The 26,989-nt window shown below is 43.5% G+C and overlaps 1 pseudogene; it reads right to left on the bottom strand.

Annotated features, from left to right (window-relative positions):
• Nucleotides 1-12,778: 12,778 nt before the first annotated feature.
• Nucleotides 12,779-12,895, bottom strand: LOC126261206 (5S ribosomal RNA; annotated as a pseudogene).
• Nucleotides 12,896-26,989: the final 14,094 nt, after the last annotated feature.

Here is a 26,989-nt window from a genome sequence, read left to right as displayed (position 1 = left end):
TAGTATTATGTAAAGTAACTTGCTGAGACCCATTCGTTGCCCAGGTATGTATTTATTCCGATCTTCTATTAGTCCATCTTCTCCTTCTCTCTCTCTCTCTCTCTCTCTCTCTCTCTCTCTCTCTCTCTCTCTCTCTGCCTATCTCCTCTTTCACCTCCTCTCTCCCATCTCCTCCACGCCATCTCTGTCCATCTCATTCACCCCCCCCCCTCTCGTTTTCTGTCTTCGTGATCCTGCCCCTTTCTCTGCCTATCTCTACGTCCCCTGTTTCAGTCCATCTACTCCTCTACCCTTTCTCTACTTCGCCTCCATTTCTTTCTGTCCATCTCCTTTTCCCCCTTCTCTCTGCCTCTCACTTCCTCCCCTGTTTCAGACCACCTCCTCCTCTTTCTTTTCTCTGTCCATATCCTCCTCTCCCCTCTCTCCATCTATTTTGCTCCCTGTCTTCCTGTACATCTCCTCCTACTTCTTCTCTCTGCCTTTAACTTCTTTCCCTGTTTCAATCACCTCCTCCTCTTTCCTTTCCCTGTCCATATCCTCCTCTCCCCTCTCTCTGCCTATTTCGCTTCTGGCTCTTTCTGTCCACCTTCCCCTACCCCTTCTCCTGCCTACCTCTTCAATCCACCTTTCTCAGTCCACGTCCTCTACCCCTCTACCTGGGCCCATCTCTCCCCTTCCCTCGCCTCATTATCAAGCTCACCACAATAGGATGCTGGTGGTTCTTACTCCCAGAGTATGTGTACCAAGTTTGAAATTTTGTTGAAACCGTTCCAGGGGTTTAGAATGAGATCTTTATATTTGTCTTTGCCGGATTACACATATTTCAAATATATTTAACGTTTATTTAACACATTTTACACCTGTTTCAACATGTATTTCACCAGTAATCTATTCTTAGCGAATCTCACCACGCAGCTTCATTTTTACGCTGCTCAGTGATTAAGAGGTCGTATTTCCTAAATTACCTGTCACAAAGTGATATAATTTTTCTGATAGTATTTTTCAGTAGTATATGTCAATACTGTCTGCAAAATACACTCCTGGAAATTGAAATAAGAACACCGTGAATTCATTGTCCCAGGAAGGGGAAACTTTATTGACACATTCCTGGGGTCAGATACATCACATGATCACACCGACAGGCCGGCCGAAGTGGCCGTGCGGTTAAAGTCGCTGCAGTCTGGAACCGCAAGACCGCTACGGTCGCAGGTTCGAATCCTGCCTCGGGCATGGATGTTTGTGATGTCCTTAGGTTAGTTAGGTTTAAGTAGTTCTAAGTTCTAGGGGACTAATGACCTCCGAAGTTGAGTCCCATAGTGCTCAGAGCCATTTGAACCATTTGAACCATCACACCGACAGAACCACAGGCACATAGATACAGGCAACAGATCATGCACAATGTCGGCACTAGTACAGTGTATATCCACCTTTCGCAGCAATGCAGGCTGCTATTCTCCCATGGAGACGATCGTAGAGATGCTGGATGTAGTCCTGTGGAACGGCTTGCCATGCCATTTCCACCTGGCGCCTCAGTTGGACCAGCGTTCGTGCTGGACGTGCAGACCGCGTGAGACGACGCTTCATCCAGTCCCAAACATGCTCAATGGGGGACAGATCCGGAGATCTTGCTGGCCAGGGTAGTTGACTTACACCTTCTAGAGCACGTTGGGTGGCACTGGATACATGCGGACGTGCATTGTCCTGTTGGAACAGCAAGTTCCCTTGCCGGTCTAGGAATGGTAGAACGATGGGTTCGATGACGGTTTGGATGTACCGTGCACTATTCAGTGTCCCCTCGACGATCACCAGTGGTGTACGGCCAGTGTAGGAGATCGCTCCCCACACCATGATGCCGGGTGTTGGCCCTGTGTGCCTCGGTCGTATGCAGTCCTGATTGTGGCGCTCACCTGCACGGCGCCAAACACGCATACGACCATCATTGGCACCAAGGCAGAAGCGACTCTCATCGCTGAAGACGACACGTCTCCATTCGTTCCTCCATTCACGCCTGTCGCGACACCACTGGAGGCGGGCTGCACGATGTTGGGGCGTGAGCGGAAGACGGCCTAACGGTGTGCGGGACCGTAGCCCAGCTTCATGGAGACGGTTGCGAATGGTCCTCGCCGATACCCCAGGAGCAACAGTGTCCCTAATTTGCTGCGAAATGGCGGTGCGGTCCCCTACGGCACTGCGTAGGATCCTACGGTCTTGGCGTGCATCCGTGCGTCGCTGCGGTCCGGTCCCAGGTCGACGGGCACGTGCACCTTCCGCCGACCACTGGCGACAACATCGATGTACTATGGAGACCTCACGCCCCACGTGTTGAGCAATTCGGCGGTACGTCCACCCGGCCTCCCGCATGCCCACTATACGCCCTCGCTCAAAGTCCGTCAACTGCACATACGGTTCACGTCCACGCCGTCGCGGCATGCTACCAGTGTTAAAGACTGCGATGGAGCTGCGTATGCCACGGCAAACTGGCTGACACTGACGGCGGCGGTGCACAAATGCTGCGCAGCTAGCGCCATTCGACGGCCAACACCGCGGTTCCTGGTGTGTCCGCTGTGCCGTGCGTGTGATCATTGCTTGTACAGCCCTCTCGCAGTGTCCGGAGCAAGTATGGTGGGTCTGACACACCGGTGTCAATGTGTTCTTTTTTCCATTTCCAGGAGTGTATGTCGTGACTGAAGTTAGTAGTGATGTAGTAATAAATTAAAACTTCATGTTTTATGCAGCAGTTTTACTGCATGAACAGCGAAAATATACTAAGCTATTAACTTTTACTCCTTTCATCATTTTTCGGGTGTCGTTAGCGAGAAAAGATTTCGTGGAAGGTTTGAAATTATGTGTCAAATTTGTTGCAAATTTCTAAGTGCTCTCATTTCAAATACTGGGTTACTAAAGTATGGGTATCCGTGTGTTGTGGGCTACGCTGATTTCTCACCCCTACCCCCACCCCTTTGATAAGTTGGTGGTTCGTGCCCGATAGCGACGATTTCCAGGCAGTGCGTGATTAGTCCACAAGTTTGGTTAAAATAGGTCCATTAGCTTCGGAGGAGATGTGGAGCATACATACATGTATTCATATGGATGTCTCTACCTGTATTGAGATAGAATTTCCACACACGAGCACGATTTTGTTTTGTTTCATTCTTATGCGACTACTCTGATTGTGACCAATGATTATCCCGAATTTGAGTTCGACAGTTTAGCTATACAAGTGAATGAGGGCCACAAAATGGGACTGCGAGCCAGAAACGAGCCCCGAAAATTTGAAGAACATGCAACTGAAATAATGAAACGAAGTGTATGTAAATAAAACGAAAAATCAAATATATATATATATATATATATATATATATATATATATATATATATATATATATATATATAATTTAAAAGCGAAGTTAAGCTGTGAATCTTCTGTTTTCAAAACAAATACTTTATTAGTTATGGACTCGAAAACTGAGCTGTTCTCGGAAAATAACTGAGGAAATTGTAACTGATATCAGTAACAACGGTTTAATATGGATGTGAAAGTTGGGCACTTACGAAACGACGGATAACAAACATAGAAAGTGTGATGGTAAGGTTTATGGGGTAACCATGAAACGGTGAAGAAAAGGGCAATTGGAAAGTGCACATAACAAGAACGGAAGAAACCAGAACACTAAAGTCATTGCTAAAGTTTAAGACAAAACATAGGTGAAGAAATATCGATTGGCTAAAGAAAAGATGGACGCAGTAAAATAACTGAAGCTGGAACAAACAAGACATCATTTAAACTTGTGTTCACGATGATGTATACGATGACAGAGAGTGCTGGATTGTGATAAATGCATCCACACTGATGTTACAGCAGTAGCAAATTTCCACTTTGAGATGGAAATCTAATTAATGAGCACATGGACAGAAAATTTTTCGGTGTCCTCTCTTTACACGAGCAATTTCTGTTTTCTTTTCCTTTATAGCACCAACACGACTATACACTGTCAATGTTTTGAATTTATTTAAGGAAACCTTCATCGTTGAATAAGACAGCTTCCGAACTGAAAGAATAATCATGACCACGAACGCCACCTAGTGTCCAAATATGCCTTTCGCTACAACCTGATTCACTAATATTCTCGATTCTTCTGTTCTTTCTGTCTCTATCAGTCTTTGTTCGTTTTTTCTTTTTTATGAGATAGAATCCTGTGACTCGTGTAGTCAGTATACCTTACAAGGAAGTTAGCTGGATACTACATTCCTACATTTCTGATACCGTTTGAAACTACCTCACCGTTGATGATGGTGAAGGCACGCTCATCAGCATTCCCTTCATCTTCTGCCTCACTATACTAATCTCTGTGGAGCCACTACAATGTGTTTTGTATGATCCAGCCATTATCTCCCATACTTCTTTTTCCCCTCTTCTAGTGTTTCCAGTTCCATGTTACCCATTCCTGGACCCCATAGCAGATGTCCCACTAACAAATCCCATCTGTTGACTTCTTTCCTCACATATTTTTATTAGTTTTTCGTTCGATACGTTACTTCACTACGTTCGTGTTTCAAATGTTTCCTATTGCTTGTGCTCCCGTTTTCACAATGTTCCACATATCGCTCCTATCCACAGCTATGCAGCAGAGGGACGCTATTACGAAGTTGTTCCCCAGTGCTGTTTCAGCATTTGATACCAACGGAGCTCTTTGATCTCAGAAGGCTTTCTTCGCTACCGCAATATACTACTATTATCTTCTAGAGGGATACTTTTACGAAGTGGTTCCTCATTTCTGTTTTAACATTTGACACCAAAAGAGCTCATGTATTGCAGAAGACTTTTTTCGCCTGCCGCAATATATTACTAGTATCTTCCACGCTCTGAGCATGCCCTGTAATATTGCTCCTTAAGCACGAGAATTCCTTAACTTTCTGCACTCATTTGTCATTCGTCACTTTGTACTTAATCGTTTTGCTGTTTAACTTTCCACTGCTCTTCCTCTCTAAGTCGTCGACAGTGAAACCGTATTCTTTGCTATGTATGCTGTGAACTCCTTTAAACAGATGAAAGTCTTTCTTTTCTTTCGGCCGGAAAGGCTGCATGTTGACAGCTGTTATGTGTGATAGTTGATTAGGCAGCAACCACTACTAGTACCTCCAATTTCTTCAAGTGCTCAATGCCTGCAAATTTACCACAAAGAGCTTTTTGATGCACAGAAGAATGAATCCCTTCTGTCAATCGTTCTAATTTTTCCTCTTTCATTGTCATCTAAAAGTTTAAATTTTTTCTGCTTCGTACTACACTGAAGCGCCAAGGAAACTGGTATAGGTATTGCATATTCGAATACAGAGACATGTGAACAGGCAGAATAGAGCACTGCTGTCGGAAACGCCTATATAAGACAACAACTTCCTGGCGCAGTTGTCACATCCGTTACTGCTGCTAAAATGGCAGGCTATCATGACTTAAGTGAGTTTTAACGTGGTTTATTTGTTTGTTATAATTTACGGCGCAAAAAACAACTGAGATCATACGCGCCCACGTCAAAACTATAGAACATGAACACACAGAGAAGTTAAATGACTGTACGTCAGTCCCAATGGACAGAATAGGATACAGCTAAAAACAGGTAAGTGGAGGAAGGGCTAAAAAAAGCACCATACGGAAATGGAGGTCCAAAACTAAAAATTAAATGGCCTTCGCCATATTGATTCGGCGTTTAAAAAATAAAACTCGGTAGACAGCCCGCGCGTCATTCGCTAAAACGGCCGATAACTCAGACGGCAAACCCAAGCTGGAACGTAAATTGTTAAAAAAAGGGCATTCTAGCAGGAAGTGGCGGACAGTTAAAATTTGGGCGCAATGTATACAAACTGGTGCGGTAGCGCCACTTACCAAATGACGATGGCTAAAAAGGCAGTGCCCAACACGCAACCGAGTTAAAATAATCTCCTCCCGCCGGTAGGTGCGAGAGGGGGTCGTCCAAGGCGCTGGGAGAGGCTTAATGAGCCGAAGCTTATTCCCGTGCAGGGAGGACCATTGACGATGCCAAAGGGATACCACCTCCTGACAGACGACAACTCAGAGATCGTTGGAGGGAATACACGGGTCACAGGCTGAGGTACGAGGACTGTAGCCTTGGCGGCGGTGTCAGCATCCTCGTTTCCTTGCAGACTGACATGACCACGACCCCACAGAAACATGACACTGGCTCCACCAAGAGTGAGCAAGTGACAGTTTTCCTGGACCCACTGCACTAAGGGAACAGCAGTTTACAGCGCACATAAACTTTAGAGGGCACTGAGTGAGTGTGAGGAGAGGACACAATTAGAAAGACTGTGTCGTTGGGTGTACTCAATGGCCTGATATAAGGTGACGAGCTCGGCTGTGAATACTGAGAAGTGTGCTGGAAGCCGATATCGAAAGACACGGGTGCCAATGACGAAGGCACACCCGACCCCATGGTCAGTCCGACAGCCATCAGTGTAGAAAAAGGTACCATCGCGAAGTTCCATGTGAAGGTCGCGAAACTGGAGACAATAGACAGAGGCTGGAGTAGTGTCCTTAGGAAGCGAATGAAGGCCAAGACTGAGATGGGCCACTTCACAAAGTGAAGGTGTTGAAGGGTACACACGCAATGGGACAGTTGCAGGTTGTGTGAAGTTAAGCAGCCGTAGCAAGTGGTGAAAGCGGACTCCAGGAGGTAACAGAAAGAGGGACGAACCATGTACTGCCGATCAAAGGAATCGTCAAAGAAGTAGGCATAGGAGGGGTGGCCATGCATGACAGACAAATAGCATGCGTATCTGCTGAGGAGAAAGTCACGGCGGTAGGACAGTGGTAGCTCAGCGGCTTCAGCTGTAGCGGCACCACCGTTTAAGATGCAAAATTTCTGAGCGCACAAGTTACAGCAAGGTGCGGGCCCACTGACAGCAAGTTATATTGACCAGCGGTCGTGAGGTAGAATGGAGGCTACAGGGCCGTCGAACCACTGAAAAGAGGAAACACAGCAGTTTGCATGGTGCAAGTTACACGCAGAAGGGGCCCATTGGCGCAACCTAGGTGTTATGATTATTTGACTCGGAGTGGCATGCTATTAAAACAGAGGCACACAGCCCCATATAAAAAGGTGCGGTTTTGTAACGAGGAGCATTCAAGTGTGGTAGCTCTCCTGGATGGCGGGGCGTGTCACACCACCGCTACACGCAGCAACAGATGGGACACCAGCGTTCCAGTCCACGGCAGGTCGCTGGTTCGACCCTCTGAGGTCAACACGGGGTCTGTAGCCAGCCAGCAGCGGGACACTTGATGGATTGCTACAGTGGGCAGACTTGTTGGCTCCCACCACACACTGGAAGCATCCCGAGGTGAGGCCAGTAGATTTGGCCGTTGGATCACAGGTGCTTGTGTCGCCTGCAAACTTAACCACGATGGTCAAGAAACACGCAGCGGGCCGCCCTGCGACTCCCAGCGAGAGGCGCTGAGGCAACGGGGACAGAGGCCACTGAGTCAGCTGCTTACACATCCTGACGTCGTCAAAACTCCACGGCTGTACACAACCAGCACGCCGCAGTACGTTGTACGGGTCACTGAGGTAGCCCTTCCACAACAAGCTGTTTTGCAGACAGCCAAGTGGCGTCCTCGCCATCATGGGACCCTGTGACGGAGACAGAGACGAACGCAGCACTGTAGCTGGGAGTAATAAAACACTTGAAGATCGGGGCCTACTTTTAACATGGCACATCCTGGCAGTTTTCATCCACGTCCTACATTCCTCCACATCTGATGTCGGAATAGTGGGTGTCATCTGTACAATATGACGTTCGAGCGTACTGCCTGCATTACAGTCCCAAAATGTGGTGAATGTTGCCCAATTTTTCTTTTTGAGTTTTGGACTTTTACTGCCCCAAACACACTAACACTCACTCTGACAATGCAAAGAAGTAAGTTTTTTTCTTTTGTGGAATTTAATTATTTTTGTATTGGGTTGAGTATGTTGTTTTATTTATCTCCTCCTAAAATTTAAGATGAGATACTGAGCTGTAGGAAGTCAGTTTATTTTTGTAGTTAAATGTTTTGTTTCTGTGGGATTTTATCGGTTGAAATGGGACTAACTTGGAACAAAAGCAACACAATGGCAGTGTCAAGGACACACCGTGTGTCGGAACCAGAAGCAGTGCGGAATTTGTTGAAAAAGGGAGCACAATTAACAGCAGAAAATATGCAGTTGAGAAGTGAATTAACATCTAGGAGTGAGCGAAAAACTGCATCTGATCTGTCGTTGTTGCCTAGGGTGCCACAGAAGGAGATTGATTCAGATGCCGTGAGTTTTATAATTCCATTTTCTGGCAAGGCATCTGAGGATGTGCGTTCGTTTGTGGAGGACTAGGGAAGTTCAGCTGTGATGAATGGTTGGTCTGACGGACGGTTGTTACACGTAGCCAAGATGAGATTAACGGGTGAAGTGAAGGCAAATGTAAGGTGTTCTCAGGCCTTAAGGAAGGCAGAACAGTTTAAGCAGTTGAAGGAGGGGCTTTTACAGAGGTACAAGAAACAGAATAGCTCTCGGTACATTGGGGAGAGCTTGAGTACAATGACGAAGAGGCGGGGGAAATGGTAGAGAAATTTGCGGACAGAATAAGAGAAATTAACGAGTATATTTACGACTTGGGTCAGAGCAATGACGCGATTGGTGTTCTGTTGCAGTAGGCCGAGAAAAGGGCACTTGATGTATTTTTTAGGGGATTACTGGCGCATATGGCGCGGAAAGTGCGTGAAGGGACTCCGAAAGATTTGTATTCTGCCATTCAGCTGGCAATGGGGGAACGTGATAGACAGATACTGTTTACAGCGGGTATAAAATGTTATGAGTGTCGTCGTACGGGACATGTGCAGAGGCAGTTTATCCAGTGACCGAGGAATAGAGGAAGGGGTGGAAATCAGCAGTGTGGGGATGGGAAAGAGGAGTTAGTAGAGGTGGACAATCGTTAAACGGCAGAGGGGGCCCAAGACCCACCTAAGGGAGCTCCCATTTAATTTCAATGCTACAAATACGTATGCAGAGGTGGAATGTTCAGTGGTAGGATCTATAGGAATTAAAAAGTTTAAGATTTTGTTGGACACAGGGACGCAAGTGTCGGTGGCTATTAAGAGTTTAAGGGGATGAAGGAAGATAGACCCATCATGTTACAGGTTGCGTTGAGTGGGGGATAAGGAGGTCACACCTTTGGGATCAGTGACAGTTGACTTTCGCATAGGGAAAGTCCGATTTCATGCATGCATGGAGGTAGTATAATGGGTAAGCGAGGGCTACGACATGATCCTAGGAGTAGATTTCTTGTATCAAAATCATGCCAAAATTGACCGTGGACAACGAACTGTGGAAGTTGATGGAATGTTATTTCAGCTACCGGAAACTGTTGTCGATGCAGAGCTGTCGTGAGGGGCGTTCAACGTAATGAACAAACCAATTGAGCCGTGTACATTAGCATTAAGGCTTAATTCACATGAGTGTGTGTCTAGTGGTACCGGGAAGTCGCTTTGAGGAAGTATAGAGTCAAGTCTACCTGTGGGTATGGTACGTGTTATTGAACCATTGGAGGATAATGAAGTTTTGGATCCATTAGGTTCTTTTGTGAAATGTAGTATTTTACGCATACAAGAGGGAAACGGCGGGCGAGTAGTCCCCGTGAACGTGGATAATTTTAGCGCTGCAGACGCGAATTTGGGAAAAGGAGTTTTAGCAGCGAATTTGGATGTACCAGACGATGAAGACTGGTTATCGAGAAGTAGGCATAGCGATAAACCACTAACTGCCGATAGAACTGCATTGCGTGACAAAGTTAAGCATTTGAAACGAGGAGAGAAAGAGTATATGGAAGAATTATTGTGGGAATTTAAGGATTTCTTTTTTCCGCGAGGGCCATTAGCAGCAACTCCATTAATTCAACATACGACACCAACAGGGAACAAAGCCCCTGTTTACTGTAAACCATAAGAATACTGAGGTATTTGCAGCGATTGTGGAGGATTTCATTGATCAGCAGCTTGCAGATGGTATTATAGAGCGTAGTAATAGTTGCTGGGGAGTGGGCATTGTCGTTGTGCCTAAAAAATCTGTGTATGGAACTAAGAAATACAGGTTCTGTTGTGACTATCGATTTCTTAATGATAAGACAGTAACGGATGCTTACCCCATTACAAACATATCAGAGACTTTGGATCACTTAGGACAGTGCCAGTATTTTTCTACGATGGATGTGACAAGTGGTTATCATCAGTTACAGGTGGCTCCAGAGGATCGTCCAAAAACTACTTTCTCTACTCCTGGAGGCCATTACCGGTACATCATAACGCCATTCGGTTTGAAAAACGCTCAGGCAACATTTCAGAAGTTGCTAGACAGTATGTTAAAGGGTTTGAAACCATGGCAGTGTCATGTCTATTTGGATGACACTATACTGTTTTCAGGTAGTATGGAGCAGCAAAGACAGCGGTTAAGGGAAGTCTTTATGAGATAAAGAGCAGCTCGGTTGACGTTGAGTCTGGAGAAGTGTCATTTTGCATTGGAAGAAGTGAAATATTTACGTCATATCATCAGTAAGGATGGAGTGCAAACAGATCCGAGGTTGGTACAGGCTGTAAGGGATTTTCGGGAGCTGAAAACAGTTAAGGAAGTGCAATCATTCGTCGGAATTTGCAATTTCTATCGAAAATTCGTGAAGAGTTTTGCAGATTCAGCATGGCCATTGACGCGATTGTTACAGAGGGATGTGAAATTTGAGTGGACAGAAGAGTGTCAGAAAGCATTTAACAAACTGAAAGAAGTGTTAACATCAAGTCCAGTTCTTGAGTTCCCAGATTTTGATAACGAATTTATTCTAGGATGTGATGCATCAAATCAAGCATTAGGGTGTGTTCTTAGTCAGGAAATTGATGGAAAGAACATCCTGCAGCCTAGGCAGTTGAATGCTGCAGAGAGGAATTACTCAACAACAGAGAGGGAGATGCTTAGGGTAACCTACGGAATCACTTATTTTAAATGTTATTTATATGGGAGAAGAATTCGGGTAATGACAGATCATGCTGCGTTGAAATGGTTGTTGGGGTTGAAGGATCCGTCCACTAGACTCGCTAGGTGGGCTGTGAGGCTTAGTGAATTTGACTACAGGCTGGCGCACAAGCCAGGGAAGAAGCATGGTAATGCAGATGCACTGAGTAGAAAGGTGGCAAAAGTAGAAGTCATAGGTTATGACCTAGCAGTATGGCAAGAATTACAGGATGCTGACAACAATTGTAAATTGTATCAGACACAGCCACAATTTAATATGTACGATGGTCTTCTCTGCAGGGAAATGAAGTTTAGGCCAAGGGTAGTAGTGCCAGTGAAGCTGAGAGATGAAGTTTTAAAAGAAGCACATGGTCACGTGTTATCTGGTTATGGTGGGAGTACAGCTACGAATAGGGGAGTGTCAGCGAGGTATTGGTGGAGAGGTAGGAAAGTAGATGTGGATCAGTAAGTCTAGAATTGTATACCATGTGCGCAGAGAGTAGATTTGAGTCAGAAACGGATAATGTCGGGAATTGATGTCTTAGAACCTTTCAGTCGAACATCATTGGGGAGTAGATTCGTTCTCACAATAATAGACCATCATTCGAGGTATGTGGAGATGGTGGCTATGCCAAATCAACAGGCAGCAACGGTCGCGCAAGCGTAAATAAACAACTGGATTTTGAAGTTTGGTGTACTGGAGACAATAATTACTGACAAAGGGGCCAACTTCATGTTGGATTTAATGACGGAACTGTGTAATTTGTTGAGCATAAAGAAGTTGAGGATGAGCGTGTTGCATTCACAGGCGAACGCAAGGACGGAACGGGCACACAGAACAATCGGGAAGATGCTGAGATTTTGACTATCATCACTGTCAGTGGGACGAGTATTTGAAGCATATTGTATGTGCATACAATGCAGAAGTACATACCAGTACCGGCTTGTCTCCGTTTGAGGTAGAGTATGGGCGAAAAATGCCGTTACCATTTGATTCAGTGAAACTACGGAAAGGAATACCGCTGAATCTGTACGTCAATTCGCAAGGCAATTCGGGATGTTTGGAAACGGGTTCAAATGGTTCAAATGGCTCTGAGCACTATGGGACTTAACTTCTGAGGTCATCAGTCCCCTAGAACTTAGAACTACTTAAAGCTAACTAACCTAAGCACATCACACACATCCATGCCCGAGGCAGGATTCGAACCTGCGACCGTAGCGGTCGCGCGGATCCAGACTGTAGCGCCTCGAACCGCTCGACCAATCCGGCCGGCTTGGAAACGGGTACAAAAGGTGACTACGAAGGCTTTGGAAAGGCAGGAAGACGCAGTGAATCGGAAAGGAAGTTTACCGCAATATAGAGCGGGTCAATGGGTAATGCTACCCTACTCAGCCCCTATGTGCCAAAATGGAAAATGAAGAAGTTCGTCATGAGGCATCAAGGGCCATACCAAGTAGTTGAAACCACATACCCCATTAATGTTAAGCTTCAGCTGCCAACTAGAACAACGATAGCACACATTGTGTGGTTTTGGGCATTTAAGCACTCCGTCTTCAGGCCACAAGTGGCCCATCGGGACCATCCGACCGACATGTCATCCTCAGTTGAGGATGCGGATAGGAGAGACGTGTGGTCAGCACACCGCCCTCCCCGTCGTTATGATGGTTTTCTTTGACCGGAGCCGCTACTATTCGATCGAGTTGCTCCTCACTTGGCATCACGAGGCTGAGTGCACCCCGAAAAATAGCAACAGCGCATGGTGGCTGGATGGTCACCCATCCAAGTGCCATCCACGCCCGACAGCGCTTAACTGCGGTGATCTGACGGGAACCGGTGTATCCACTGCGGCAAGGCCGTTGCCTTGGCCATTTAAGGGTTGTCCAGATATGATTCCAGGCATGTGACAGTAAGGGGAGAGGAAGAAAGAGAGTCGAGAGAGGTGTTAAGCGCAGGGAAAACCAGGAAGATGGAGTACAGCATGATTTACTGTATGCCTTGTGATCCAGAAAGTAGTAGAGCATTTGTAGGTTTTGTTTTCTTGTTATGTATCACTAGGTTTGCATAGATTAATTAGGCTAATATTGTCATACGTTGTATGTGTTTTAGAGTATTGTGACCCTGCTGGGGACAGCAGTTTTGTAAGTAGGCTGTTTAGGTATTTTTATTGGTAACGCCACCTCTGTATGAAAATCACTGGCTGTGCTGTGTGCAGTCTGTGGCTGCTTTGCATTGTTGTAATACTCGCCATTGTAGTGTTAGGCAGCTGGCTGTGAACAGCGCGTAGCGTTGCGCAGTTGGAGGTGAGCCGCCAGCAGTGGTGGATGTGGGGAGAGAGATGGCGGAGTTTTGTAATTTGTCATGAACTGCTATATATATGATGATTACAAGGTAAATACATTGTTTGTTCTCTATTAATATCTTTCATTTGCTAACTATCCCTATCAGTAGTTAGTGCCTTCCATAGTTTGTATCTTTTATTTAGCTGGCAGTAGTGGCGCTCGCTGTATTGCAGTAGCTTGAGCAGCGAAGATTTTTGTGAGGTAAGTGATTTGTGAAAGGTATAGTTTAATGTTAGTCAGGGCCATTCTTTTGTAGGGAATCTTGAAAGTCAGATTGCGTTGCGCTAAAAATATTGTGCGTCAGGTTAAGCACAGTCGAGTATAAATTGTTTCAAAGGGGAAGTTTCATATGTCGACCCTTAGCCTAGGATACCTCACTGGAATCTTCTGATTTTTCTTGTAGTTTGTGTAATTAGTGTAGATTTTGTTTATTGCTAGCGCGTAATTGTAGAGAAAATCTCCTTTGTAGTTGCAGTCTTTCATTGTTGTACAGTAAAACAGGTGTGGCACGCATGTAGATTTGCACCAAGTATTTCGCAGCTGCAATTAACTAGATATTATTTTCAGTGTTATGTTAATGTGTTCTCTTATTTTTGCTCTTCAAATTGTGCTTTTCTGTGTTGTCATGTGAAATACTGTGACAATAATGGCGTGTGAAAAACGTAATACTAGGCTCCAAACTAAATTGAGAAATGACAGTGAAGACGAAAGCAGTGTGTTAGCGCCGCAGAGTAATGAATTAACTAATGTTCAAAGTAGTAATTTGGTAATTGTGCATAGGGAAATGGAGCGGGCGGCAAACAATGGTGTAGACAGTGAAACAATTAGAGAACAGGGAAGCATTATCGATCGATCGGTCGGCAACAGCTGGCCTCAGGAATCCGAAATGACAGGAAATAATCTCGCAAATATTGTAGACTCGTGTCTTGACTCATTTGAGAAAACGGTGAGGACCCAAAACCTATTTTCTGCTTGTCAAAATGTGAATGTTGCCGGTGCAACTTCACTGCCGAATAGCACTGAGGAACATGTTTCAGACACCAGTGCACTGTTATTACAATTAATGCAACAAATGGGACAAAAGCTTCAAAAGTTAGACATAATGGAACAAAATCTTCAAAAGTTAGACACAGTGGAACAAAATCTTAAAAAGTTAGACACAATGGAACAACACCAGAGACAAACACAGCAACAGTTAGACGCAATGGAACAAAATCTTCAAAAGTTCGACACCACACTTGAACAAACACGTGAGGATTTAACTAATGAGTTACATCACATTGAATCGAAATGTCAAAAAGTCTGTAACGACGTAAAAACACAAATTTGTGAGCATTTCCAACCTATTTTTTCGCGTCATGAAAATGCTCTACAGAATCACGAAGCAGCCATAAAAGAACTGCAAACTACTGTTCATGAAAATCATGAGACCTTACAAGCTAAATTTGACTCAGTTGCATCTACCGATTCGGTTACGCAACTTGCAAAAACTCAGGAAAACTTGAAGGACACAGTAGATTCGATTTCAACACAAATGGACAATCTGAAACTTGGTTCAGAAAAACACACTGAGGAAATGTGTTCACTATCGGAGAAAGTAGCCGAACTTTCGGATCAGTTGACTAACTTATCTACGAAGGTAGATGATAATCTGAACGACACAAAACCGGTAGTCTTTAATGACACAGAAGAGAGCGAACAAATTAGGAAACTGAAACAAAATCTGAATCAGATTAATACGCAACACCAAAGAGAAATCCGCGAAGTACAAGATCAGCTGACACAGGTAATACAAGAATTACGTATTTCAGAGGACACTCGCGCCCCAATACGGGAAGAGGGACATAGAAATACGGATCAACCACAAAATAATAACACAGGACACTTCGGAAATTATGAAAGAAATTGGCAAGGCACACCGAATTTTGAGATGGAACCGCCGACACGACGTAACAATGACCGATATGCTACTCGCCGACACGATGATTTTGACTATAAGCTCTTCATTACTACACGTAAATTCAAAACGTTTAAGAATTCTGCCAACGACATTCATCCACAAGCGTGGCTCCATCAATTCTCTCATTGTTTTCCTCCCAACTGGTCATTGGAGCACAGGTTAGAATTTATGTGTGGCTACTTAGAGAATGAACCAGCTGTAAGAATGCGATCGGTCATTCACGATTGCCACAGTGAAGGAGAATTTTATCATGCCTTCCTCTCTGCATATTGGTCTCAAGCTACACAAGACCGAGTAAAACACAGCATCATAATGATGAAACGTTTCGAACAATCTGAATTTTCCAGTCTTGTCAAATATTTTGAAGACATATCTTTCAAACCCATACAGCCCTTCAGAACTCATCCGCATTTGCTTAATGAAATTGCCTGAACATTTAAGAAATATTATTTTAGCAGGACGTTGCAAAGACGACATTGAAGCTTTTCAGGGACTCTTACAAGAATTGGACATTGACACTGACAATCGGGGAACGCGGAAACAGGAACATAACAATTACAGGTCACATCCGCCACAATTCCGCGATGAAAGAAATGTTAACTGGACACGTCAAGGCTATTCTTGCAACGTAAATCGTGACCAAAACAGACACCACCCGTATGACAACCACTGGCAGAGTAATAGTTACAGAGAAAGTTCGCATTTCCGTAGTAATGAATATGAAAGAGACAATCATAGAAACAGACAATATGGTAACCAGAACTATTATTATCAAGGGAGACAGAATAACTTCAGACGCAACAGTTCAGAGCGCAGGTACGATTCAGGAAGAAATTCTCCACCACATGACCGACAAGAAAGAAACTATGTAAACTACCGACATAACGACAGACCTGAATTTCATCAGAACTGGCGGGATTCTAACAGAGCTGGGCCCTCTCAGCAAGGCGAATTTGTAGAAGTTAGGTCTCCTAATCCCAATAACGGCGCGCGCCAACAAAGAGACAGACAATGACTCGCACAGCAGGCAGCCGCGTGCGCCCGCTGGCTCCGAGATAAATAACATAAGATGCTAGCCTTGAGAAAACTTTTAGCATTCTTTACCGATGTATAAAACATGACAATTGCTTTTCAGTTGAAAGTCTGAGTACTATGAAGAGTAAAGGTTTACACCACATTTCACATGTAAAACCGTTTATTGAGAGATGATCTGCTTTTTAACTTAGTCTTTGCCATAAAATTTTTCACTTTACATTACTAGTATCCTTTGTCAGACTTAAGAAACTGTTAACATGCAACAATATTTGAAGTTAAACATCCAGTCTAGAACCTAGGGAACATTTTTAAACAGAAATTACGAATGTATTGTTATAGTGAACAGACGACACAGTGTTGTATTTGTACATTCTTGCTTGTTAGCTGCACGATTACGTAACGACTATCAGGCTTAAATACTTAGGACACATACTGGTACTGCTAATGAGATTTTAATGCAATATTTTGGTTTATTTGAAAATACATTCTGAAATTAAAGTGCTTTCTGAGAGATACCAGATGACACAGAGGTTAGTTTATGTGACAGCTACACGATTTTATCATGACGCTACTAATGAGTGACAATTTACAATGTTGCTTTTGCGGTGTATCTGTTTTATATTTGCACAGTTTTCTGAATTCTTTTGGATAGAAAAACATGTTTTATTAGTAACTTTTGTGGTATAGCTACAATGAGACAGCCTTTTCCGTAGCACAACAATACGTTACAGTACAGTACTTCCTTCATCACAACAATAAGCGTAATAACTACGATATCTATAAGCAAAGCATTTCACTTTTGTTTATCATCAGGTAAGTACATTGACTTCTGTAGAACTGAGCTTTCGGAGGACGATAATTACGACACTTCCACAGAATTATCTTACAGCAAGACGCACATTTAGCGCTATAGGACACGTATTTGAGTGATTAATTTTATACTTAAAACATTTATTTTTAAAGATTTTTGAATTACAAAGAAAGTTTTCCGTGATACATTTCATTCCATTGCTGTAATTTGTAACACCTGAGGGTATAATTACATTTATCCTCAGGGGGGTACACGCTTACTTTGTGTACCATGTGTTTGGCACGCACAAGGAGCCCTAGCTAATATGGTATTTGCTTACACAACTTTACACATCGGTACCATATTTCTCTAACACATAATTACACAGCTATCTGATTATTTGACAGAGATAAACATTTTTTTTACTACATCAGTGACACATGTTTACGCAATTACACAGTTGGGTAACTTCACACTTATGAAATTGTATTTTATCTGTACTTTGTGAACTGTTCATATTTTTGCGGACCCATTGTGATATTATGAGAGCTTTGAATGATATATTTGGTATGGGATCATAATATTTAAAGTACGTTTGAGGTAGATGACACTATTGAAATGAGCAGAGAATTTTTTTAGGTTTTGAAATTATTGGAGGAAGCCACGACGATTTTGAGAATTGACTGAGATGTTATGATGTTATTTTTACGACGACGATGTGTATTATGCTGTTGAGGTATGTTTATGATCAATAAGCTGATGCTATATAAGGAATGTGATTACGTGTTTATATGTATATGAATAATGGATAGAAGTTAGGGACTCTTGACTTGTGAAAAAGGATGTTGGAAACCAAGAATCGTACTTTAAGAGTTATGAAATGTGTGTAAATGCGTGAATGTATCACAATGACGGCGAAAATTTCTTGGACACTGTTATATTCATAGGATTTTGTGTCTACACATTTGCAACGTAAATTCTCGACCTCTGAAATTTTTATATGAGACTGTCACTGTAGCGGAAACTGCTGTCGTAAATATTTCCGTAAGAAAGTTAAGTGACCACCTGCACGTGCGTCGTGGGCACACAGCTGTGTCAGACACCTGGAGAACAAGCCATTAGGGTGTGCCTTTCCCGAAGCACAGGTAGAAAAAAAAAAAGGGGGAGGCCATTATCCTCGCTATTGACATTTCCTTGTTGAAAGCATACTGTGGAGCTCGTAATTTATGATATTTACTGAAATGCCTAATGAAATGACGAGAAATATTTTTACATCTGCACACCTGATTACGACAAGCGTCTTTCTACGAGAGGTGTGAGAATTTCTACTAACTTATGAAATGTCACATGACTATTGAATGATATTTTTATGCTTTGCCTTTCATAGTTGCTTATTTCATTTGATATCTAGTTTCCAGCTGTGTTGCAGCATGGGTTTTATAAAAAAAAAAATCATTTGCTAATGTGAACACTTTCTGTCAACAGATCTATTAAATAATTATTTTATGACCCACATTCTTCGAAAAAGGAGCTCTTAGAATGGAAAGAACAATAAGAAGGGACTAATAACAGGAACTGCATACATAATTTTCTTTTCAACTACTTGGTAATTTTTTTTCGTAGAGTAAGTTTTTTGTGATGCATCACTCTAGTGTTAAGATGTGACGTAAGTTTTAAACATGGCCATTTTTACTGTAATATTTTTTCTGCTTGAGCTATGTCATGTTTAGGTATAAGTTGCTGCTGTTTACCAGGAATAGTGTTATTGAATTTGACTTTGTATTATTCTGTTAAGCCAGTTTTACTAATGATTTATTTTTATTGTTTGCTGCACATTGCCTTAGATTAGTTGTAATATTACAATTGCTTTGCTAATTTCTTAATGCTGCTTGCTTCGCAAATCTGCGTTTGTTTTCATTGCTGTTTATATTAATTGTTTTATGTGATGCTGCATTGCCTCATCCCTTGGTATATATATCTGAGCTCAGTAGATTTAAGTTAGCTTAAGAGGGGGTAGACTATATAAGAAACTAACTATGATGAATTGGAAGCAATGCATTAACAAGGTATATGAAAAAGATTTGGGCCAAATGAGTATTGTACAATGAGAAATAATTATTTTGAGAGAAATATGAATAGAATACAGGAAGGAGGTTTAGATAGGACCTTTTGGAAATAATGAAGAACGCAGGGAGATCTCTGTTTTACTGCAGTATTTTGCAAACAAAACTTTCTTTACTTCTCAAACCCTGTCCTTTCCTTTTGTGTTATCCCTCTATGTGTTTGTGTACCCTTGTGTATTTGTTTTCTTCCTGTCTCTGTGTAGTTTCATAGAATTTTTTTTCTAATACTATTCACTATGATGAGGAATACTGTTATCCTCAAATATAATTGGTATTAATAAAATGTTATTTAACTTGTAAATATGCTTAGATATTATTTATTCTGTTTTGTTTTAATGCTCATGTGTGAAGTTGATGTTTCAATAATTATTCTGATCTTTTATGTATTTACTTATGTCATAATTCCTGTAACATTGATGTATATGTTTATTTCTATTGTGTTGTAAAGCCTGTACTACAAATGTTATCTGTATTGTTATGTTCTTTAATGATGTATTTTGTACCTTTGTAATTGTACTCTCATGTTATAAAATTGTAATTGACACCAGGTCATCAAATTAAGTAACTTGTAAGTTACATTTCACTGCACACGTTTCTATTGGTCATAGTATATGGACAATATGTGAGAAGTAGGGACTGTTAGTGTTTGCACGTGTATTAATAATTCAGCAAGGGACTGGATAACAGCATTGCTGGTTCTAAGGACAATTCCAAAAACTTTGTGAGTGCACAAGTGGTGGTTATGGACTTGCCATATTATCCGCAAGACTCTTCAATGGTGATTGTGCACCTGCACAGTCACAACGGATGGCTGCTGGCCATCTCTACAAGGACTAAAGTGGGTCTGCATCTTTGATGATCCATCAATACCATTATTTCTACAAGGACTGTAGTGGGTCTGCACCTCTGGTGGCCCACCAATACCGTAATCTCTACCAGGACTACATTGGGTCTGCTCTGTGATGACCTACCCACCAATACTCTTCAAAACTTCGACTGACTCCGCTGTGGGTTTGCTCTGTTGTGGCCCATAACCTGTCTGCATGTCGAGAGTCAGCACTGTCTTTCCGTTGGAAGGACAACGATACTTCTTCAAGACTGCATGGAAATCCACTACTTCCGTGTGCATTTTCTTTTACTGCTCAGACATTGAGAAAAACACTGCAATGTGATGAATGATCAGGACTGTCTTTATGGACTGTAAGAAAATTTTAGCTTTTGACCAACATTGTATCAATAAGTGTGTGCATTTGATTTCTTTGTTATTGTAATTACGATTATGAAAAATTTTAACAAATATGTATTGGCCAGCGCCCAAAAAAATTTGTAAAATTTTTTGTGGGTAGCATGGGGGCTATGTAAGTAGGCTGTTTAGGTATTTTTATTGGTAACGCCACCTCTGTATGAAAATCACTGGCTGTGCTGTGTGCAGTCTGTGGCTGCTTTGCATTGTTGTAATACTCGCCATTGTAGTGTTAGGCAGCTGGCTGTGAACAGCGCGTAGCGTTGCGCAGTTGGAGGTGAGCCGCCAGCAGTGGTGGATGTGGGGAGAGAGATGGCGGAGTTTTGTAATTTGTCATGAACTGCTATATATATGATGATTACAAGGTAAATACATTGTTTGTTCTTTATTAATATCTTTCATTTGCTAACTATCCCTATCAGTAGTTAGTGCCTTCCATAGTTTGTATCTTTTATTTAGCTGGCGGTAGTGGCGCTCGCTGTATTGCAGTAGCTTGAGCAGCGAAGATTTTTGTGAGGTAAGTGATTTGTGAAAGGTATAGTTTAATGTTAGTCAGGGCCATTCTTTTGTAGGGAATCTTGAAAGTCAGATTGCGTTGCGCTAAAAATATTGTGCGTCAGGTTAAGCACAGTCGAGTATAAATTGTTTCAAAGGGGAAGTTTCATAGTTTTTTTGAAGATGGAGGAAGGGTGTTGGTGATCCCTGTCTCAGGTCACTGAAAAGGGGAGCGTTGAGCAAGTTGGTAGAAGTAAAAACTGAGGAAGTATTGGTGATCTCGGCAGTTAACAGCTGATATACTGAGATGACAAGGAAGGAATTACGAAACTGTTATAGAGGGAATGTAACAGTATTTCCAGCCAGGTTGATAAGCACCAATCCGGACACATGCATGGTGCAGTAATTTTTGCCAGGAGGAAATAAATAGACTGTCCAAGGGACATCGTGGAGCCAAAATTGAGCTTGAAACAGTTCGGGATGCACTTCACCTTCTCCACCTACGAGGGTTTGATAGTAGTAGGAAGTTGTTTTGAGCAGGGAGTATTTGCATAAGCGAAACTTCAAGCGCTGATAGAAAGCACCGAAGCTGAAATCGTTATAGGTACAGAAAGCTGGCTGAAGCCAGAGATAAATTCTGCCGAAATTTTTACAAAGGTACAGACGGTGTTTAGAAAGGATAGATTGCATGCAACCGGTGGTGGGGTGTTCGTCGCTGTTAGTAGTAGTTTATCCTGTAGTGAAGTAGAAGTGGATAGTTCCTGTGAATTATTATGGGTGGAGGTTACACTCAACAACCGAGCTAGGTTCATAATTGGCTCCTTTTACCGACCTCCCGACTCAGCAGCATTAGTGGCAGAACAACTGAGAGAAAATTTGGAATACATTTCACATAAATTTTCTCAGCATGTTATAGTCTTAGGTGGAGATTTCAATTTACCAGATATAGACTGGGACACCCAAATGTTTAGGACGGGTGGTAGGGACAGAGCATCGAGTGACATTATACTGAGCGCACTACCCGAAAATTACCTCGAGCAATTAAACAGAGAACCGACTCGTGGAGATAACATCTTGGACCTACTGATAACAAACAGACCCGAACTTTTCGACTCTGTATGTGCAGAACACGGAATCAGTGATCATAAGGCCGTTTCAGCATCCCTGAATATGGAAGTTAATAGGAATACAAAAAAGGGAGGAAGGTTTATCTGTTTAGAAAGAGTAATAGAAGGCGGATTTCAGACTACCTAACAGATCAAAACGAAAATTTCTGTTCCGACACTGACAATGTTGAGTGTTTATGGAAAAAGTTCAAGGCAATCGTAAAATGCGTTTTAGACAGGTACGTGCCGAGTAAAACAGTGAGGGACGGGAAAAACCCACCGTGGTACAACAACAAAGTTAGGAAACTACTGCGAAAGCAAAGAGAGCTTCACTCCAAGTTTAAACGCAACCTAAACCTCTCAGACAAACAGAAGCTAAACGATGTCAAAGTTAGCGTAAGGAGGGCTATGCGTGAAGCGTTCAGTGAATTCGAAAGTAAAATTCTATGTACCGACTTGACAGAAAATCCTATGAAGTTCAGGTCTTACGTTAAATCAGTAAGTGGCTCGAAACAGCATATCCAGACACTCCGGGATGATGATGGCATTGAAACAGAGGATGACACGTGTAAAGCTGAAATACTAAACACCTTTTTCCAATGCTGTTTCACAGAGGAAGACCGCACTGCAGTTTCTTCTCTAAATCCTCGCACAAACGAAAAAATGGCTGACATCCCCCCTTCTAACATCCGTGTACCGCAAGTCTCTAGAGGAACGGAGGGTTCCAAATGATTGGAAAAGAGCACAGGTAGTCCCAGTCTTCAAGAAGGGTCGTCGAGCAGATGCGCAAAACTATAGACCTATATCTCTGACGTAGATCTGTTGTAGAATTTTAGAACATGTTTTTTGCTCGAGTATCATGTCGTTTTTGGAAACCCAGAATCTACTCTGTAGGAATCAACATGGATTCCGTAAACAGCGATCGTGAGAGACCCAACTCGCTTTATTTGTTCACGAGACCCAGAAAATATTTAGATACCGGCTCCCAGGTAGATGCTATTTTTCTTGACTTCCGGAAGGCGTTCGATACAGTTTCGCACTGTCGCCTGATAAACAAAGTAAGAGCCTACGGAATATCAGACCAGCTGTGTGGCTGGATTGAAGAGTTTTTGTCAAACAGAACACAGCATGTTGTTATCAATGGAGAGACGTCTACAGACGTTAAAGTAACCTCTGGCGTGCCACAGGGGAGTGTTATGGGACCATTGATGTTCACAATATATATAAATGACCTAGTAGATACTGTCGGAAGTTCCATGCGGCTTTTCGCGGATGATGCTGCAGTATACAGAGAAGTTGCAGCGTTAGAAAATTGTAGCGAAATGCAGGAAGATCTGCAGCGGATAGGCACTTGGTGCAGGGAGTGGCAACTGTCCCTTAACATAGACAAATGTAATGTATTGCGAATACATAGAAAGAAGGATCCTTTATAGTATGATTATATGATAGCGGAACAAACACTGGTAGCAGTTACTTCTGTAAAATATCTGGGAGTATGCGTGCGGAACGATTTGAATTGGAATGATCATATAAAATTAATTGTTGGTAAGGCGGGTACCAGGTTGCGATTCATTGGGAGAGTGCTTAGAAAATGTAGTCCATCAACAAAGGAGGTGGCTTACAAAACACTCGTTCGACCTATACTTGAGTATTGCTCATCAGTGTGGGATCCGTACCAGATCGGGTTGACGGAGGAGATAGAGAAGATCCAAAGAAGAGCGGCGCGTTTCGTCACAGGGTTATTTGGTAACCGTGATAGCGTTACGGAGATATTTAATAAACTCAAGTGGCAGACTCTGCAAGAGAGGCGCTCTGCATCGCGGTGTAGCTTGTTGTCCAGGTTTCGAGAGGGTGCGTTTCTGGACGAGGTATCGAACATATTGCTTCCTCCTACTTATACCTCCCGAGGAGATCACGAATGTAAAATTAGAGAGATTCGAGCGCGCACGGAGGCTTTCCGGCAGTCGTTCTTTCCGCGAACCGTACACGACTGGAACAGAAAAGGGAGGTAATGACAGTGGCACGTAAAGTGCCCTCCGCCACACACCGTTGGGTGGCTTGCGGAGTATAAATGTAGATGTAGAGCTCGAGGGGAGCAGAATTTTAATCAATGGAAATGCGTGTAACATAATAGGACCCATCTTCCATATGCCAGCGCCAATTTCAGGAGTCGCGCATATGACGGTTACAGAGCCACAGCTGTATGGGCCAGAAGCAACTTTAGAGTTTTTGCCAAGGCAGAATCTGACCTTCTTAAATCAAACTCTGGAGTCAGATCTGTTGAGATCCATAAACCAGTTCATTTCAGAGCAATAGGGGAGCATATCAGCTGAACAGCTTGTCCAGCATGTCCCTCAATATAGGGAGAGGTAATGACAAGTAACGATTGGTTTGAGCACCTCTGTGCCAAGTGCTATCGTAGCCTTAACTTTGTTGTGTGTTGTTTTTATTCTGACCAGGCAGAGAACCAATTCCAAGAGATAACCGACGGTAGTCCAAACTACAGTGGATTGGATACCAAGGGCGTAAGATGGTTAGGTGAGGGGTTGATTGAGCATTAAATGGAGTGACCACCAGTAAGGAATTTTTACGTTTAGTCTCATATCATATGTTTAAGAGGACTAGACCACATCTGAGTTTTCTAATAGTAGTAGTAAATATGTAATAAGTATGTGCCAACCCAAACAAGGTTAAGAGTAGTTAGAGCTCGACCTAGGGACCGGGTCTTTCCGATGGGGGAAATAATGTAGCGGAACCACTGTTTTAGATAGGAAAGTTAGATTCAGTGCAATATTTATGGACACACAAGTTAGAGCCAGGTGCAGGCCTGTTGACAGTAAGTTATGCTGACCAGCAGTTACGAAGTAGAATGGAGGCCACAGGGCCGTCGAACCACTGAAAAGAGTAAACGCAGCGCTTTGCATCGCGCAAGTTACAGCCAGAAGGGGCCCATTGGCGCAACCTAGGTGTTATGAGTACATGACTTCGAGTGGCGCATTAGCAAAACAGAGGTGCACAGCCGCGTATAAATAGGTGCGGATTTTGTAACAAGGGGCATTCAAGTGTGGCAGCTCTACTGGATGGTGGGGTGTGTCACACCATGGGCTACACACAGCAGCAGATGGGGTGCCAGCGTTCCAGTCCATGGCAGGTCACTGGTTTGACCTTCTTAGGCCAACACAGGGTCTGTAGCCAGCCAGCGGCGGGCCACTCGACGGCTCGCTACTGCGGGCAGACTTGTTGGCTCTCATCACACGCCAGAGGCATCCCGAGGCGAGGGCCGCAGATTTGGCTGTCGGATCACTTGTGTCACCCACGACCTTAACCATGATGGCGAAGATGCATGCTGCAGGCCACCCTGTAGCTTCCAGAGAGCGATACTGAGACAACGGGCACACAGGCCGCTGGGTCGGCTGCTGGTGCATCCTGACATCATCAAAACTCTGCGGCTGTAGACAGCCGGCACGCCGCAGTATGTTGCACGGGTCGCTGAGTTAGCCCTTTCGCACCGAGATGTTTTGCAGACAGCAAAGTGGCGTCCTCGGCAGACGTAGACAGAGAGGGACGTGACACTGTAGCTGGGAATAATAAAACACTTGAAGATCACAGCCGAGTTTTAATACGGCACATCCTGACAGTTTCCATCCATATCCTACATTCCTCCACCACACGCCAACATGTACATTTGGCAGTGACAGCTACAATACGGACTCTCAACCGGGCTGATGTAAAAGGCGCCCATAGCCGAATGAATGCCACGATGGTGGATAGTGTTGAGACGGCGTAAGAAGGATGGGTGTGCAGACACATAAACAGATCACCCATAGTCGAGGTTCGAATGGACAAGGGACCGGTACAAATGAAGGAGAGTGGTTAGATCTGCACCCGAGGAAGTGCCATTGAGGACACACAGGAGACTGAGGGACTTTGTACAGCAGGTTGCCAGGTATGACACATGGGAAGATCAAGAGAGTTTCCTATCAAGCATGAGCCCCAGCAATTTCGTTGTTTCAATAAACATAAGGGCAACAGGCCCAAGATGTAGAGATTGTGGAAGAAGCCATTTGTGCCGCCAGAAATTCATACAGATGGTTTTGTCAGGTGTGGAACTGTTAAAAGAACTAGTGAATGGTAGTTAAAAAAGTGGAGAGCAGGTCTACGAGCGCGAATTGCGTCACGGCATGTCTCAGTCCACCAAGGGACTGGGACACAACATGGTAGAGAGGAAGTGCGGGGGATGGAACGTTCTGAAGCAATAAGGATAACGTTTGTGAGATATTCGACCTGGGCAGGACAACTGGGGAAATCTTGTCCTTCAAAGGTCGCCATGGAGGAGTAAAGCTGACAATCAGCCCTAGGAAGTTGCCATTTAGGCGTGTATTCCGATGGGGTAGGGGTCAGCAAGCGGATAGCACACGGGAGATGGTCGCTTGAGACGATGGGCAACCTGGACAGTGCAGAGGGAAAGGTCCAAATGGGAATAGCTGTGCGAGGAGTCGGAAAGGAATGTGGGTGCTCCATTGTTAAGGCAGAAGTTAACTTGGTTAAGAAGGTCAGCCAAGAGGGCACCTCTCAGACAGGTCCTGGGAGAATCCCAAAGGGGATGATGTGCATTAAAGTCACTGAGTAGCAAAAATGAGGGAGGCAACTGCCCAATAAGTTGAAGGAAGTCAACTCTGGCGACAGCGAATGATGGAGGGACATATATAGTACAGAGAGAAAAATTCAGGAAAGGAAGGAAAAGGCGAACTGCCACAGCTTGAAGATTGGTAGTCAACTAGATGGGTTGACTATGAATGTCATTCCATATGCAGCATGACGTCCCCATGAGAGGAAATGCCGACCTCAGGGGGAAGGTCAAAAC

The sequence above is a fragment of the Schistocerca nitens genome, chromosome 5 (genome assembly GCF_023898315.1).
Source record: "Schistocerca nitens isolate TAMUIC-IGC-003100 chromosome 5, iqSchNite1.1, whole genome shotgun sequence".
Classification (NCBI taxonomy): Eukaryota; Metazoa; Arthropoda; class Insecta; order Orthoptera; family Acrididae; genus Schistocerca; species Schistocerca nitens.
Note: the sequence above shows the minus strand (reverse complement) of the source record. Positions and strands in the feature narration are given on the sequence as shown.